The 17,436-nt window shown below is 42.1% G+C and overlaps 1 long non-coding RNA gene across 2 annotated transcripts; it reads right to left on the bottom strand.

Moving 5' to 3' along the window:
- Positions 1-1,346: 1,346 nt before the first annotated feature.
- Positions 1,347-16,271, bottom strand: LOC108524817 (uncharacterized). 2 transcript variants are annotated; one of them, XR_001884130.1, is made up of 7 exons: positions 16,206-16,271; positions 7,041-7,208; positions 5,824-5,898; positions 5,672-5,719; positions 3,123-3,207; positions 2,760-2,831; positions 1,347-1,681 (listed from the first exon to the last, which is right to left on the bottom strand). It is a non-coding gene; the product is annotated as an uncharacterized LOC108524817 (long non-coding RNA). The 2 variants fall into 2 exon arrangements; XR_001884131.1 differs by lacking the exon at positions 5,824-5,898.
- Between the last annotated feature and the right edge of the window lie 1,165 nt (positions 16,272-17,436).

Consider the following 17,436-nt stretch of genomic DNA (forward strand, 5'->3'; position numbering starts at 1 on the left):
GAAAACACTCTGCAGGATATTATCCAGGAGAACTTCCCCAACCTAGCAAGGCAGGCCAACATTCAAATTCAGGAAGTACAGAGAACGCCACAAAGATACTCCTCGAGAAGAGCAACTCCAAGACACATAATTGTCAGATTCACCAAAGTTGAAATGAAGGAAAAAATGTTAAGGGCAGCCAGAGAGAAAGGTCGTGTTACCCACAAAGGGAAGCCCATCAGACTAACAGCAGATCTCTCGGCAGAAACTCTACAAACCAGAAGAGAGTGGGGGCCAATATTTGGATGATCTTGTTAAACCTTCCACTCACTCTTCCACTCAGACCCTGCTGCTCATCTCACTCTGAGAAAAAGGCAGCATCTTTACAAGGCCTCGTTCCCTCTTCAACCATAAATATTCCCCTGCTCCCTCTTCTCCTGTCACACCAGGCCCCTTGATGTTTCCCCCACATGCCAGGCACTTGTTCATTCTCCTGCCTGGAGCAGTCTTCTCCGATAGCTGAGCAGCTCATCCCCTTATCTCCTTCAGATCTTTGCTCCCATGTGCAGTTGACAAGAGAGAGGCACAACTGACTCTTGTAAGTCAGTCCCAGCACACTCCGGGAGGTTGAGTAACTGGCCTGAAGTCATTCAATGTGTTACTTCTCTGTGATTTAAAGACCCATCTCTTCAAATGTCTGAAAATTTCTGAGAATACGAAAATATCCACCTTGGAAATAGCAAATGATGTCTCCTGCCTTGAAGATGTCCCTTCCCAGCAAAGCACAGAGAGTGACCTGATTTGCCTCAGCCCTTTGGTGCTGGATGCAGGGCAGAGGGAAAGTGGAGGGAATGGCTGCCCCGTGAACGCTGCTCACGCTCAGCTCCTGAAGACCAGACCTGGGAAATTTGCTAGATGATAAGACAGTTCTTGACCTCAGAGGCTCGTGAGAGAGATGCTCCACTCAAAAACCCCGCTGGGCAGGATGCAATGCCCAGTTAAAGCAGCAAGTAGACCCAGATATCAGAAAAGAAAAATGAGAACAGAGTTAGATGAGCAGATTTATCAAACCCTGTAATTGTAGAACTTATCAGTCCCAGGGCAGCTGTTTTCCCTTTGAAAGGGTTAGAGAGGGAACATTCTGCTTCTTGGAAGCACATCTAAGATGATCTAAATAAGGATTAAATATATACTCCCAGCCCCAAGTAGCCTGCCAATACGAACCCCAAAATATAAATAAAGTTTGAAGGGAATGAAAAGCCTTTTTAAAAATGCTTAAAATGTGCCAGATACTGGGAGGACTATTTTACATAAATTAGCTTATTTAATCTTCACAACCACTTTCAATTTCTCCCATTTTGCACAGAGGATATTAGGTAAATTGACTCAGGTCAGTGGTAAATGACAAGGTCAGCCCTGTTGACCTCCAAAGCCTTGTCCCTCCACTACATCAGGCACTGTAGACAGGTAAAGGAGTGTAGGCACTGTCTCCCACAGAGGAGAAGGCTGAGGACAACGTTGATGGCCCCGCTGAACACTTCTCCATGAACTTCCTCCGTTCCTCTCTGAGCCACCCATTCGGTAAAGCGGCTGTAGATCACAGCCACTAGAGGGCAGGCACGGCGTGAGAAGCCACTAGCCCTTCCCGGCTCCTTTGCTGGTGTTGCTCAGACCAGGGTGGCAGGAAGAGGCACTCGGGCGTCTGCAGAACAAATGAGAACAAATGGCAGTAATGATCATTTACTTTTCTCAAGGCTTTCACAGTCCACAAATCCCTTCCAAGTCACATTTCATCTTTGGCACGGCTTTGTCAGGTAGTTTTTTTTTTTTTTTTTTTTCCAATCATCTTCATTTTACAGAAATATATATAAAGTAATGAGACAGATATCAATGATTTCACTTTCAATATTTTTTCTAGACTGCAGAGGCTTTCTAGAACTGTGGATTCCTCAAGGCAAATTGGTCCACAGGACAAGCAGGCCAAAGCATAGAGGGTAGGTAATTAGAGGGACTGTCCTGTTGAGCCCCTTGCACACAAGTGCTCAAGGAATAGTATTTATTTACCATTAATAAACACAATAACTAAACTAACTGAAGAAAACAGTCTCAAGAATCTATTGTGTCCAGGCCACGACCTTCAAGATTTTACAAATAGGGCTACTTGTGATTATTATCCCATTGTAAAAGCAAGGTGGCCGGGCGAGGTGACTTAACGCCTATAATCCCAACACTGGGAGGCTGAGCCGGGTGGATCACCTGAGGTCAGGAGTTCAAGACCAGCCTGGCCAACATGGCAAAACCCCATCTCTACTAAAAATACAAAAATTAGCCAGGTGTGATAGCAGACGCCTGTAATCTGAACTATTAAGGAGGCTGAGACAGGAGAAATCGCTTGAACCCAGGAGGCAGAGGTTGCAGTGAGCCGAGGTCGCATGACTGCACTCCAGCCTGGGCGACAGAGTGAAGACTCCATCTCAAAACACAATAATAAAGATAAAAATAAAATAAAATAAAAAATAAAAGCAAAGTATCTACCCTTAAGCCACAAAGTTTTTCAGTGAAAAAAGTGGGACTTGGACTAATTTTAGAACTCTTTTCACCATGTCTCACCATTACCAATAGATCAAGAACCCAGAAGAAAATCAAAGTTCAAAGAGACACAACTTGGTCATCAGATTCTAGGGGGCTGGCTACGTTCTGCTGGCTGTCACTGAGGTGACGAGTCATCAGTGGCTTGTCCCAGCCACTCGGTTGGACCAGAGTTAGAGAAATCCACTCACCTCACCTCATTTTCAAGGTTGTAGCAGGTAACAGATAACAACGCGGCACTGGCTGAATACTTTGAAGGCTTCCTGTTAAAGGAAAGGTGAACAAAAATGAACTCCAACGAGGTGGTTAAAATGACCTACCAGACTAACTGGTAAGAATTTCTATCAAGCTATGTTGATGATATCTGAACTAAGACAATGGCAAACAATGGTTTGAAACATCTCTAAATGAAACAGTAAAGGAGCAAAGTATCTTAAAGAGCTTACTCCACTTAATAGTTCTTCACCAACTAGGTTCCAATCTTTTAACCCTGGCCTCTCTGAGGAGACCCGTCAACCACACCTCCCAGCCATTCCTCAACCCAGCTGGCTTACTGTGCCTTGTTGAACTGTTGATTGCTGCCTCTTCAGTTGACATTTCCTTTGGACTATCTGTTTCGTTCTCAACTCTGACTTCACCCTGGGATTGTAGTTTGTGAGTGCCCTTAACACCATACCCTGACACTTTAGCACCAATCCACCCCTCCTGCATTTGTAGTCCAGCCCCCAGAGTGCCATGCTGTGTGGAACTCTGATCTCACTTTCAGTAAGGAAGTACCCACAGGAAGGGAGCCATGTTCACGCATCCATTCAACATCATTCAGCAAATATTGATTCCGCTTCACCCAACTGGTATTTATGATGCACATTCTATGTGCAAGGGTTGTGTTTGGTACAGGTGAGGATATAAAGAAAGTGAAAATAAAAATCCGTATCTTCATGAAGTTAGATAGTCTATTGGAAATGGGGACAGATTAGAGAAAGTTAATCCTAATATATAATGAAACAGATTGAACTTCATCATAAGTTTAAAATGCTATAGGTGTCCAGAGGAGGAACAAAAAACATTCAAAGTAAAAGGATCAGGAGAATCCTTGTAAAGGAGTTGACATTTAATAAGTCTTAGAAAGGATCAAAGCATAGGAACTTTCCAGAGAGAAATAACACCCGCAAGAGCACGTGCACGGAAAGCACTGAAAACGTGTGTAGATTTGCGCAATGGTCCAATGTGGCTGAAGAGTGAGAAAATGGGATTCTGGAAAGGAGTGGGGTGCTGGGGAGAAATCCATGTGGCTTCCTGAAATGCCAAGAAGGGGGTAAGAGAAACTGATCTTCTCAAACAAGAAGTACAATATGTTCTGGCACACCAAGTGTTGAGCAATGTTTAAGTTATAACTTTTCCACCAGGCCAGCTTGTGCTGGATGGAGTGGCCTGTTGCTGACAGACTCACTTCATGAACACTTGTCTGGAACACTTCTCATGTCCCCCATCACCATTCACTAAGCTCTTTCCCTCTGCTGCAAGACATCATAAAACTCCCACCTCTTCTTCCAAACCTTGACTCATTTCCTGGAATCAGGGTAGTAATTTTACCATCAGTAAATACATCACCCTGGGCCATCTCTCAGAGTTCGCCTCATGCTCTCTCCTACAACCCTCCCACCCTCCATTCCTGTCAGGCACTTTTGTTCATCCTTTGTGTTAAACTGTGGTGATTAAATATTGGTTATGCCTATTTCCATCCCCATGATGCTACCTGTCTTCGATGGTGAGGTCTCCTTAATGTGGCTCCCCTCCACTATTTGACTGGAAACAAAGGTCAGGAACAACTCCAAGGCCCAGGCTGGTAGACCATTAATTACAAATAGATTCTTTTTATGGTTAAAATCTATCATAGTAACAGAAATTGAAACCTCAGGTAAGAAAACTCTTTTGAGAAGTAGCTCAGGAGTGACCCAAGAGGTGGTACCCAGTGATGGATTCATTTATTCATGATTTGCTGTTATTTCCTTGACCTTTGTCAAGTGGTAGCACTTTGGGCAATTTGAGAATGCTCTGAGAATTTGCCTGAGAAGGTGCTTGTTCTACAGGGACTAGGCATCTCAGTAAGGCACCTACTAATGGCTTTCTCTAGGTCGATGATGCATTCAACATTCTCAGAAGAAGAATGAGGTTGCTAAAGAGACCTTCCCTTCCTATCTGTGTGTCCGTTTCCATAAAATGTGTTGTGAAGTTGTCTGTAAGAGCCAGGAGACCTTACTGATTAAAGCTCAATTGATTTCAAAAAATCTCCACTGACTTAAAATTCAGAAGCCTTTGGAAGGGCACCATAATAGGCTGAAGTACATGTCCTCCCAGAAGTTGCATGTTTAAGTCCTAATCCCCAGTACCTCAGAATGTAACTTCATTTGGAGATACAATCTTCAGAGACATAATTAAGGTAACATGAGGGCTTTAGGATGTCTCGGGTGAGAGCTGGTGACAGTCACATTGGAGAGACCAGGAGGAGGTTCAAAGAGGCGTCTGAGGTTATAGGGGAGTTTGTAAACAGTGGGGAGTACAGGGGTGTCAGGTGTACTGGTTCAGAAGGGAGGATTATGAGGGCGAGTGGGACCAAGCATTGGAAGGATGATATTGGAGTGAGGAAGAGGCAGGAGGCTGGGCTGCAAGGACAAAAAGAAAGCATAACCCAAAGGAAGCCCAACTCAGATGGGTTTGCTTTAGCATGTTAACTAACTGGTTTTGGAATAGACCTTATAGAAAAAAATACCACGTGCACATCCTGGAGTTTGGGGATTCACAAGAAGAAACCAAACAGGACATGTGCTGACAGCTGAGTGGTTCACACCAACCAAGGTGGGTTTGATGTGTCTGACAGATCTGGTTCTTTCAAGTTCTTGTGGCTTGAGGACAGGCCAACTTACTATGTCTGGCTTCAAGTTCATCATGAGATCATAAGAAAATGTCACCCAAACTGGGAATGCTGAAATCCTTCCTTCCTGTGTATCCAGTTAGCCGTTCTGAACACATGGCCATAGAGAGAAGGAATTATGTGCATATGTGTTAAAATAGTACCTAACAATGGTCTAGTGCTTGACCTTACCTTGCTCTGTGCAAATGAAGGCAAACTGTTTAAGGAGTAAATGAATGTCTGGAAAAAATAAAAGAAAACGCCATTAAACGTGTGTGCAGTTTAATCTGTATAGTTAATTACAGGTAAAAGAATGTACATAAGCCCTCATATGTACTCCTTACCTTCCTTAAATCTTTTGGTTGTTGCTATTTTCCTATATGCATAGTTTTCTCATAACCTCCTTAGCATTCAGATTTCTGAAACATGATGAAAATCATGCAGTCGAGAGTAAAACTCTAAGAATCTCACCCTACTTCTACATTCTATGAGAATATTTAGAATCTCTTTTTGTTTTTCTATTCCTTTAGTACCAGAGCCAATGTACCTTTTAATTCATCCTAACACCTCCTACTAATAATCAGATCAATTAGGTGGGAGAGAAATATATATATATAATTGAGAAAATTTGTAAGAATATAAAAGGAGGGATACTGTAATCAAAGTTGCTTGCTTAGCAAAGACATCCCTCCCTACAGATGATATAAAACGAAAACAGGTAGAGATCCCAATTCTGTACCTTTAATAAACATAACAAAGTACCACAGACTGGGTGGTTAAAACAACAGAAATTTGTCCTCTCACAATTCTGGTGGCTAAAATCCAAGATCAATGTGTTGGCAAGATTGCTTCTTTCTGAGACCTTTCCTTGGCTTGTAGATGGTCATCTGCCTGTGTCTTCTCACGGTCTTCCTACTGTGTGTACCTGGCTCCAAATTCTCTCTTCTTATAAGGCCTCCAGAATTGGGAGCTATTAATATTCCATCATTATAATTATCATTGTTATTCCCCAGGTCAGGAGGTGAGGGTTATTGTCCTGTCCACCTTCCAGATCTCTTCTAGACCTTTATTCCCCCACCTTGTGGTGAAGGCCCCTGCCTCTGTGGAGCATCTGCTGCCTGGCACATGGTCCCAGGCTTTGACCTGGAACTGTCAGCAAGGCCCCCAACTCACCCATACTCTATCTTAGCCCTATCCACAGCCCTGCCTCTGTTCACTTCCCTCCATTCCTCTGCAATTTAGATTTCATGGTGCAGCACCTCCATCCCACTCTTGCCTAAACCCTAAACTCCCTTATCCATCTTCCTTTTTTTTTCTTACCTACCCAGGCAGATTGCATCCTTGAATGATACCAGGTTTGTCTTCTCTGCACCAGCACCTGAGTAAGGAAGCCCTGGACTCAATTTACTCACACTTACACAGGATTTTTCCATGACTTTGATAAGACGGATTATTCTGAAGTTTCTTTCTGTGCTATTATACAAATCAATAAGTATATACAAAGGTTCTGAGTTGATCCAAACTCTAATTATAGCAGACACTGCTTACAGAAGACACTGACCTGGCTGCAGAATTCCTGAAGCCTAAAACGTTGGCTGCAGGTCTGTAAAATCACTGGGGAAGCATTTCATCTTTGTATGCTGTTGACGAGTTTCAGCACAGGAATCAGCCTATCCCCTAACAGTTTCATAATGATTTGTGTTGGTTGGTTTTAATGTGGAGGTTTGGCCTTTGAAAATGAGAATCATTAAGAAACAGAAGTTATTTAAGTCAACACATATGCAGTAATAGAACCAGGAAGGAGCATTTGACTTCAAGTATTTCTTTGAGTTCTGGATTGTTCTTCAGCCATTTACTGTCAGGCATCTCCTGAGCCTTTGGTATTGAATTGCCTGGTTGCAGACTATAAATGAAAGCAATTATTTAAGAGGTTGCTGAGTTACTTTTGGGGTACAGAACTCCACCTCCCTCACCTCAAGACTGCAATGTGGAAACCCTGCCTGAGTTTCCAGCTTGCCGCCTTGCCCTGTAGATTTCAGACCCAAGACTGCAACAGCAACTCCTGCCTGAATTTCCACCCTGCCAGGCTGCCTGACAGATTTCAGACTTGCCAGCCCCCACAATCATGTGAGCCAATTTCTGAAAATAAGCCTCTCTCTCTCTAAATATATATATACACACACACACACATATCTCCTATTGACTCTATTCTGGAGAACCATGACTGATACACATATCTCCTATTGACTCTATTCTGGAGAACCATGACTGATACACATATCTGAAGGTTTGTTACATTTATAACTGTCCCTTCACTTTCCAGGGACCCTGGTCTGTTATTATTTTCCTTTCTTTGAAGTCACAAGCAACACAATCCATCATTCAGGGCCTAGAGTTTCATGAGCATTTGGGATTACCTAAACCCTCACATGCTTTCAAACAATAAACTCACAGAGTCGCTGGAGGATATAAGACCTGAGGAAACAGTCACAAAATAATATAAGCTTTTTACAAAATCGATACAAAATTTATAAATACTTGGCACATCATGCCAAGTGTACTGGTTCTTTCAGTTCTGATTTTTTTAAAAATCATTCTCATAAGGAATGACTCTAATTTTGATTTTTGAGGGTCAATAACGAAACTGTAAAAAAAGCGGGGGGGGGGCATTGTTAATCTCTTTGAGGTAGGATTACATACAGAAAGTTTTTTCTAAGTTGTTTTATAATGAACATATACAGCTCTTATAATAGAAGGATATAGGCCAGATGTGGTGGCTCATACCTATAACCCCAGTGCTTTGGGAGACCAAAGTGGGAGGATCACTTGAGGCCAGGAGTTCAAGACCAGCCTGGGCAACATAGCAAAACCCCATCCCTGCAAAAATGTTTTTAAAGATTAGACATGGGGCCGGGCGAGGTGGCTCATGCCTGTAATCCCAGCACTTTGCGAGGCTGAGGTGGGCAGATCATGAGGTCAAGAGATAGAGACCATCCTGGTCAACATGGTAAAACCCAATCTCTACTAAGAATACAAAAATTAACCGGGCATGGTAGCATGCACCTGTAGTCCCAGCTACTTGGGAGGTTAAGGGAGGAAAATCGCTTGAACCCAGGAGGCGGAGGTTGCGGTGAGCCAAGATTGAACCACTGCACTCCAGCCTGGCAACAGAGAGAGACTCAGTCTCAAAAAAAAAAAAAAAAAGACATGGGGGTGCCCACCAAGTTCTATCTACTTGGGAGGCTGAGGCAGGAGGACTGCCTGAGTGTAGGAGTTTGAGGCTGCAGTGAGGTATGATAGAATCACTACACTCCAGCTTGTATGACAGAGCAAGACCATGTCTCAATACTAATAATAATAGAAAAAAAGAGTCTGAAAATAGAAATACTTGATTTTATAATAAAATAATTGATTTAAAATAAAACAGAGTTGGAGAATTTGGATAATGTGTATGAAATTAAAGAAAGGCTGAAAAGCATTAAGAAGTTGAGAACTCAGAGGTATAGGAATGTAAGTTGATTCCCATAACATCACAAACAAATACAGTTGACCATTGAACAATGCAGGCGTTAGGAGCACTGACCCCAGGTGCAGTGCAAGATCCATGTATAACTTGATTCTCCAAAACTTAACCATTAATAACCTGATGTTTCCTGTAAGCCTTGCCAATAATATCAACAGATAACACATATTTTATATGTTCTGTCTATTATATACTGTGTTCTTATAATAAAGTAGCTAGAGAAAAGAAAATGTTACTAAGAAAATCATAAGGAAGAGAAAATATATTTACTCTTCTTTAAGTGCAAGGGGATCATCACATTGAGTAGGTGGAAGAGGAGGAGGAGGAGGGGTTGGTCTTGCTGTCTCAGGGGTGACAAAGGAGGAAGAAAACACGGGTGTGAGTGGACCTGCACAGCTCAAACCTGTGTTGTTTAAGGGACAGCTGCATATGTGTGGACAATGACAAGCCAGAAGTTACAGGTAGTAAGACTGACCATCGCACAATGGGAGGAAACAAAAGATTGAACTTTCTGGTAGAGCCATGGCCAAAGGTTCTGAACACTAGTTAATGGAATAGGGCATTCTATTAAAACATAAGGCTGTTAACTGGGGCCCCGGGCCCTGGAGTGAGGCACTGTCAGCTCATTGGCCCTGGCTGGGAATGATTAAAATGCAATGGAAAGACGAAGTTAGAAGTGGCTGAACAAGAAAAGAGGACTTGGGAAGAAAATGCTATCCAGAGAAACTCAATGATGAGAGGACTAAGAAAAGTGACTCAGCTCTTGCCCTGATTTTTTTCTTTAAAGGAATGGATGTCCATAAGTTAAACTGAAATGCGTTCCAGCGGAAAACACAGTAACAAAGATGAGAAAGACCTTCAGAAAGATATTTAAACTTTGAGAAACTGTATCAATCAAATGCTACCCAAGAAAAGGAACCCTTCTGGATAAAAATCCTTTCACCAAATCCTGTAAAGCCTTTATGAGTTCTTCAGTGGAGAGGCACCCTGGAAATTTAGGTTATTTTTATCGCTTTTGCTGGAAAGGCCATTTCTCTCCTCTTGGGCTGAATTCTTTGATGCAAGTTCTGTAGCTTTGGAGTGAATCTGAATGCAGTTTTCAGAGCGGTGAGAAAAATCAGGCACTGTTAATATTCCAAGCTTCCTCCAAGACATTTTTTGAAAAGAACTCGTAAAGATGTCTAGGTTTCCTGTGAGTTCTTGTGAGATATGCCTTTCAAAGAAGTTTAGAATAATACTTTAGTATGATTATATACTGTCAGATTCTAAAATGCCAGGTAGCAATAGAACAAAAGAAGCAAAATATATTCATTTTTAACTCATTGTGGACAAAATGCATAGATACAGTCTCTAATTTCAGGGTAAGTGGGTGGATCTGGATATACCTGTCAAGTTATCTTGTGGATGGAGCCCAACAAACAATATCAATGCCACAGCCACAGGTCAGTAGGAAGGAAATGATTGCATCGGCCACTTCAGGCATTTGTCAAAGAGGTATCAAATGCCAGGCAGAAGAAATGGGTTAGAACAGAAACAGTGTAACAAAAGTCCTCTTGAGACCTAAGCTAGTCTATGACCTCCATAATAGCACACAGTGACCAATACCATCCTAAAACAAGAGAAAGCATAGGATAGTTTTTGGAGTTTGGGCATCTTGTAGATTGTTTGCTTTCGGTATTGTATTGCTTCTTTGTAACACAATTTGAACTTTAAAATGTCTCCTGTGTACTAAGAGTCATTCATTTAATAACAATAGTCAGCACATACTATGCTTTTTATATACATAGCACCATGGTTTACAGATATTATCTCATTACAATCCTTTTAGATAGGGGATTGTTTCTGTCCCCATTTTGAGTGAGAAAACTGAGTCACAGTGAGGTTAACTTCCCCAAGGTTACACAACGATGCAGTAGCAGAACTATGACTTAAGCCTGGTTAGTCCAGCTAAAAGTCAAGGCCTTGTCGCCACTACATCAATGGCAGCTTACGTTTTCACTGAGCATCCAGTAAGGATGTGGCACTTCAACAGCCTCTGTAGACGGTGTAATGCATAAGACAGAAGTGTAAAATTTTTAACGACTAAAATTCAATATTTTTCTACTTCGCAAAAGCCTACGTAAGTATATGCTTAGCATCTTGCCACATAGCCTTTGATACTATCTGTACTAAAAATTCACAAAACAATGAAAATCACTCACTGGCAGAGAATAGCTGCTAACAAAACACCTAATACTCAGGGGAGCAAACAAATGGCTCTGCGATGGGTCTCTGGGCTGAAGGCATAGCTTGCTCCTAGCCTGCCTGTCTGTAATGACAATCAGAGAGCTTCCCGTACCTCCTCATTGAGCCCACTCCATCTCCAAGAGACCAAGACCAGTGGCCTGTTCAGGTCAAGGCTCACTCTATGGTGCTCTTGGATTGCCTTTTGCTATAAAGTCTAATGAGGATAACAACAATAAGAACACATGTATGTTGCTTAGTGCAGTCCTATATGGCACTGATTTGCTGTCATACTCTGGTCATAGAAACATCTTTTAATTAAAAATATAGAGAGACTGTATAAATCCATTCCAGTAAGGAAGAGTACAATTATTAGGGTGAAGCATGTGAAGTTACCAATATTCAATCTTTTTGACTTGCAAAAATATTTTCTTATATAGAGTGAGTGCAGTAAATAAAGTGCTATCCAAAGCTCTCAGCCGATGAGCTGACATCTCCTGGGGTGCTTTGTCCAGTCAGGATGAAGTTCAACTCTCTGTGGTTGCTCTTTCTTCCATTATGGAATATTCTAGGGTTCAGTGTTGACTCACAAAACAACCACAAAGGGCGCACAAGCAACAGTGCCACAGGTGCTGCAGAGGATGGAAGAGGCAGAGGTTGAGGTTGAAGTGCAGCTTGGTGGCCAGTGGCCTTCTCAAGGAAACGTCAGAGAAGCACAGGGGGCAAATCAGCTGCCAAGTGGGGCGTGGTGCAAGACCTGTGATATTATGAAGAGCATCATAAGCACCATCACTGCACAGGAAAAACAAAACAAAACAGAACAGAGGCAGGTCACAACTGCAGGAGGTATGACAAGAATGAATGACTGTTGAGTTTGCCTTTTGGTAGGGATTATCCTCTGACAGCTTCATGCTTCCAGAAAGCATTCTCTATGCTAATCAGATATGCGTAAAATAATAACGGTAGGCCAACACTTCCTGAGGACTGATGGCCAGCAAGGCACTGTGCCAGAGGCTTTGCGCATGTGTATTAGTCAGGGTTCTCCAGAGCAGCAGAACCACTAGGATATAAATACACATTGTGTCTTATTTCAAGGACCTGATCTATGCGATTGTGAGGCTGGCAAGTCCAAAATCCATAGGCAGCCAGCAGGCTGAAGCAGAATTTGAAGCAGAATTTCTTCTTCCCCTGGAAATCTCAGTTCTGCTCTTCAGGCTTTTCAACTGATTGAATTGAATAAGGCCAACTCGGATGACAGAAGATAGTACCCTTTACTTAAAGTCAGCTGATTGTAGATGTTAACCACATCTGCAAAATACCTTCAGAGCAACACCTAGATTACTGTTTAATTAAATAACTGTGTACTATGGCCTACCCAAGTTGACAGGTAAAATTAACATCACAACATATATGTTCATTTTCTCCTCAATAAAAATCCATAAAGTAGTGTCATTTTATCCCCACTTTGCAGATGAAGAAATGAAGGCTCAAGAAGGTAAAGAACTTGCTCAAGATCACACAGATTATAAGGAACAGAGCCAAGCTTTAAAACTAGTGTGGCTTCAGAGCCCATGAGTGTAACCACTGGGATTATCTGTCTCACCAAGTGGCAAGGATTTTCTGCTAAGGATGCTGTCATTTGGGAGTTGACTAAGGAAAAGCTGGCAAACAGTTCAGCCAAGAGAAGGTCAGCATCAACTTTTGTGCATCAGAGAATTGCAAGCTCTCCATTGTTATAGGCTGCACAGTTCAGTGCTCAGCCAGTATATCCAGCCTCCTTCCCAACCACGCCCCTTCCCCTTTCATCCCACCATGCAACAAGCACAAGTGAGTGCTCACTAAATTAGCCACTCTATAAATAAAGGGAAGGTTATAGTATAGTGGGTACAGGGAATACCAGCTTGTGTGAAAAAAATTAGATAAAACTGGATTACATATTAAGACAAAAATCACAAGGATAAATAAAAACGTCATTATTTCTGCCACTCCAAATAAACTTCTTCCGAAGTTCCAAATTAATCAGAACAGCAGCATTAGCAGGATCTGGGAAAGCTGCCCCTTGAAGCTGTGACAAAGTGGACATAGAAGAATGTGGGGATAGGGGACTCCAGGGAAAGACAGGCTGACAGCTACTTAAGGTGAGATTTTTTTTTTCCCTCACTTATGTTTTCAATCTCTTTAGTTTTCCTTCCCTCCTGCCCACAAAAGAATAAATGCTTCCACTATCTTAAAATACCTTGCTTCTAGATAATTACAATAAACATAAATGAACTAAATGCTTTAGAAATGGCAATGTTTGATCAGAGAAAATAGGATTTTAAAACCATATTCTGATTCCAAGAGACAAGTCTTGAATATAAGGACGTAGAAAGATTGAAAGTAGAAGGATAGAAAAAGATATTCCTTCCAAAACCTGAGCAAGAGATAGTGAATATCAGATAAAGAACTTTAAGATAAGAAATATTACTAGAGATAAAGAAGGAAATTTCACAGCAACAAAAATTTCTACTTACCAAGAAGATATAAAAAACCTCTAAATCTGTAAATGGTTAAATATATAATTCAAAATTTGTGTGTTTTTCTAAGACAGCAAAAATTAACAAAAGTAAAAGGAGACGTAGTTATCAATAATGTACTGTGGGTTTTAAGACACCGCCATCAGTAACTTACAGAACAGAAACTTACATAAATAGTAAGGTAACAGATGGTTTATCAACCAATGGCATGATGTAACTGACATATCAGTAAACTGAGCTATTGATTGAATATTGAAATGCACCATGACTATCGCTAGAGATGCTCAACCAAACTAGGAACACATATGCACCCAAAGACATTTGCAAGAATGTTTATAGCAGCATTATTTCTAATTGTCAAGAAGCTGGAAACAACCCAATGGTGTCACAGCAGATTGAATAAGTGAATTGTGCTTTGAAAAAAAACTTGCTTCAACTCTGATTTCCCCCTCCCCACCAAGGTGCCAAAACTTTTGTCTTCCTATTTGCCAATTTTAGGTAAAAAAAAAAAAATTTTAATTTGCTCTATTTCCTCACTTCACTACACTGCTCAATACTCAGCAATACTTTTAGTTAATCCCCATCTTGCCACAGAAATTGTTCTGGTCAGAGTGGAAGTTACAAAATTCTGTTATTTTGTTTCTTCCTATTCTATTTGGCCTCTCTATATCATCTGACACTGAGGATCCCTTCCTTTAATCTGAAAATCTCTTCTTTCTTAATTTCTTAATTTCTCTCTCTTGGCTTTCTGTTTGTTGCTAAGACCTTAGTTTTCAGGTCTTCCATAGCGTTTTGTTCCATCATTTCAGGTACGAGGAGTCCTGGTCCCTGCTCATTCTGGGTGGTGATATTCCATCCCATGGCTTTGGCATCATCTTTGTACTGAAGCAGTAGGCACAGTGATGTGATTGAAAATAGACTTTAAAGTCAGACAAAAGACAAGCGAATTCTGCAAATCATGGTGGCTAAACCCAACCTTTCTCCTGAGCTTTAATCCGAAGGGCACTAAAAATAAACTTGACCCAAGTCAAAACTGTGTTGAGGCCGGGCGCGGTGGCTCACGCCTGTAATCCCAGCACTTTGGGAGGCTGAGGTGGGCGGATCATGAGGTCAGGAGATCGAGACCATCCTGGCCAACAATGGTGAAACCCCATCTCTACTAAAAATACAAAAATTAGCTGGGCGTGGTGGTGCATGCCTGTATCCCAGCTACTTGGGAGGCTGCGGCAGGAGAATTGCTTGAACCCAGGAGTCAGAGGTTGCAGTGAGCCAAGATGGCACCACTGCACTCCAGCCTGGCCACAGAGAGAGACTCCATCTCAAAAACCAAAAAAAAAAAAACAAAAAACAAAAAACAAAACCAAAAAAAAACCTGTGTTGAGAGCCGATTTTACATCCCTCCACATTCATGAATTATTGAAAGTCCATATCCTACTCTCACAATACCAGACCCAGTTCATGTACTTCTCAGATTTGGTTGGCTATGATTTTGCTGCTCAGTGCTATGGGTGACTCTCCAGGGAGATTTCTTGGCACCAATGGCATTATCGTTGGCACAGAGAGAAGATGTCCCTCTTTGCCCACTGAGTTTCGTCCCTGCCCACTCAGGGCAGCTGCTCAGCAGTTGACCCTACTGCAGCAAGCAGCTAGTCCTGAAGTCCCGTGAAGTTCGAAGAAGGACCAGGCTGTGTGTCATGTCACACCTCCGACCTCACACCACAGGGCCATCGCCTCCCACCCTTGAGCTTTCCTGTCAATGCTAGGTGCAGATGCCAGAGGCCTCCTAAGTAACCCAACCCACTGACTTTCCAAGATGGGTCTTCAAAGCTGCATGTTGCAGAGAGACAGGTATTAAATATTTCTGGCTCATGCCCTTTCATTGGCTCAATGCCAGCACTCTTGTGGCAAAAATAACCTAGAAATGTAGGTGAGTTGACAATCCAATTGTGCCAGTGGGGGCTGGATTTGGCCAACAAGCAACAGGAGAAAGAAAGGAGCCAACAGATAAATTATTCTCTCCTCCTCCTCCTGAGAACTTGTGCTGAGATGCACACTTCCATATGCCCTCCCTGGTGATGTCCTGCATAACTGAGCAACAAGGATGTTTTCTGGTCAAGTCTAGACAGCTTGGAAATGTACCATCCTGTACTTCTTCTCTTCCTTCACCTCATTTACCTGATTCCTTCACTTCTGCTTCCTTGAATTCCCTGGATTGCACTCACTCAATAAAGTGTTAGCCGCATAACTTTCTGACTGAGGCTCAGGCTACAGACACCATTCGTCAAGAAAGGAAAGGTAGATTAAAATAAGGATTAAACCTCTTGGTTCCCCACTAGGTGCCAGTATTCTTGCTAAGCAACTTACATTTGCTATCTCTTTTAATCTACACAGAAAACTATGCAATAGGTATTATTTCCCCCAATACAGTGAGGAACTGAGACTCAGTGAGGCGTTAGTAACTTACCCAAGATGACAGAGCTAAGATGCTGACTTCGGTGCATCTTGCTTCAAAGTCAGCATTCTTCCCTCTATGCCTGTCTCTATTATGGAACACTGGGGCTTAGGAATTCTGTGAAGGTTCCATGTGGTAATTCATTCGTAGGGATTTTCAGAAGCTTTAGGCTGATTCAGTGAAGACCCTTTAAATATCCAAGCAGAGCATGATAATAAAGTCCTAAAATGGCAGGCTGGGCAATCAGTTAAAGTGATGGTTAAATTACAATTATTATTTGAAATTTAGATATCATTTTAGGTAGTCATTTCTGAGTGGAATAACACTGATGAGCTAACTAAATTAGATCACGAAAGTTACTATTATAATGATGAGAGCATGAAGGGTTGACATATCCCTTGTGATAGAAGAGATCCAAGGAGAGAAATGAAGGAACGAGCCCTCCCCACAAACCCATCCCTATGCTGCATCCTCAGCATGAAGCCATTTGTCCACCTGGCCCTCTCCTCATCCACCCCATCCAGCTCTGTCTGTTCTGCCCATGAAGATCTTTGGGAACAAAAAGTACAAAGTTTTAGCTAGAAAATCAATCTCAAAACAAAATAGAGGGGTCCTGACTGCCAGAGACTAAAATGGAAAGGATTTCCTCATACTGCACAAGATGTCACTGGCAGGGTTCTATGCTTGTGCAGAGGTTTGGGCCAGAATTGCACTTTGAAAAATTGGAAAAAGACTGAATTTGGACCCTGTCACGCATCTCAGTTAGCATCTCTCCATGTCTTGGATTATGGAATGATCTGTGTCCTCCTGTGGGAGGAGGGAAATGTTTTTTGTGCAATTAAACAGTCAGGCTATTTGTAGGTCTAATTATTTTCTCTTGTCTGATCAGGTGCTGAAGGATTAGCCCCTTGAAGATGGCCGTTAATCCATAAATGCATCACGACAGACACATGGGTTTGCAAATCTGTGGGGAAAGCATTAATACCTCCTGCCTGATGCAGAAATAGGCAGGTTTCATTTAAACTTGGTAAGTGACCCAAAGGCATTAAGAAACTCCACTGTACCACAGAATGGGTTAGTCCTCTGAGCCTGGTTGCCACCAGAGGCTGTGATCTCAAAGAGGCTCTTTCCTCTTCTGCATTTTCCCAGTGAGCTGTTCAATTGCATAGCTGCAATGAAAATCTCCTCCCAAAGAATCAGCACTTACCTCTTAAAACATGGAACTCTCTCACTCCCTACCGAA

Source organism: Rhinopithecus bieti, unplaced genomic scaffold (genome assembly GCF_001698545.2).
Source record: "Rhinopithecus bieti isolate Rb0 unplaced genomic scaffold, ASM169854v2 scaffold_81659, whole genome shotgun sequence".
Lineage (NCBI taxonomy): Eukaryota > Metazoa > Chordata > Mammalia > Primates > Cercopithecidae > Rhinopithecus > Rhinopithecus bieti.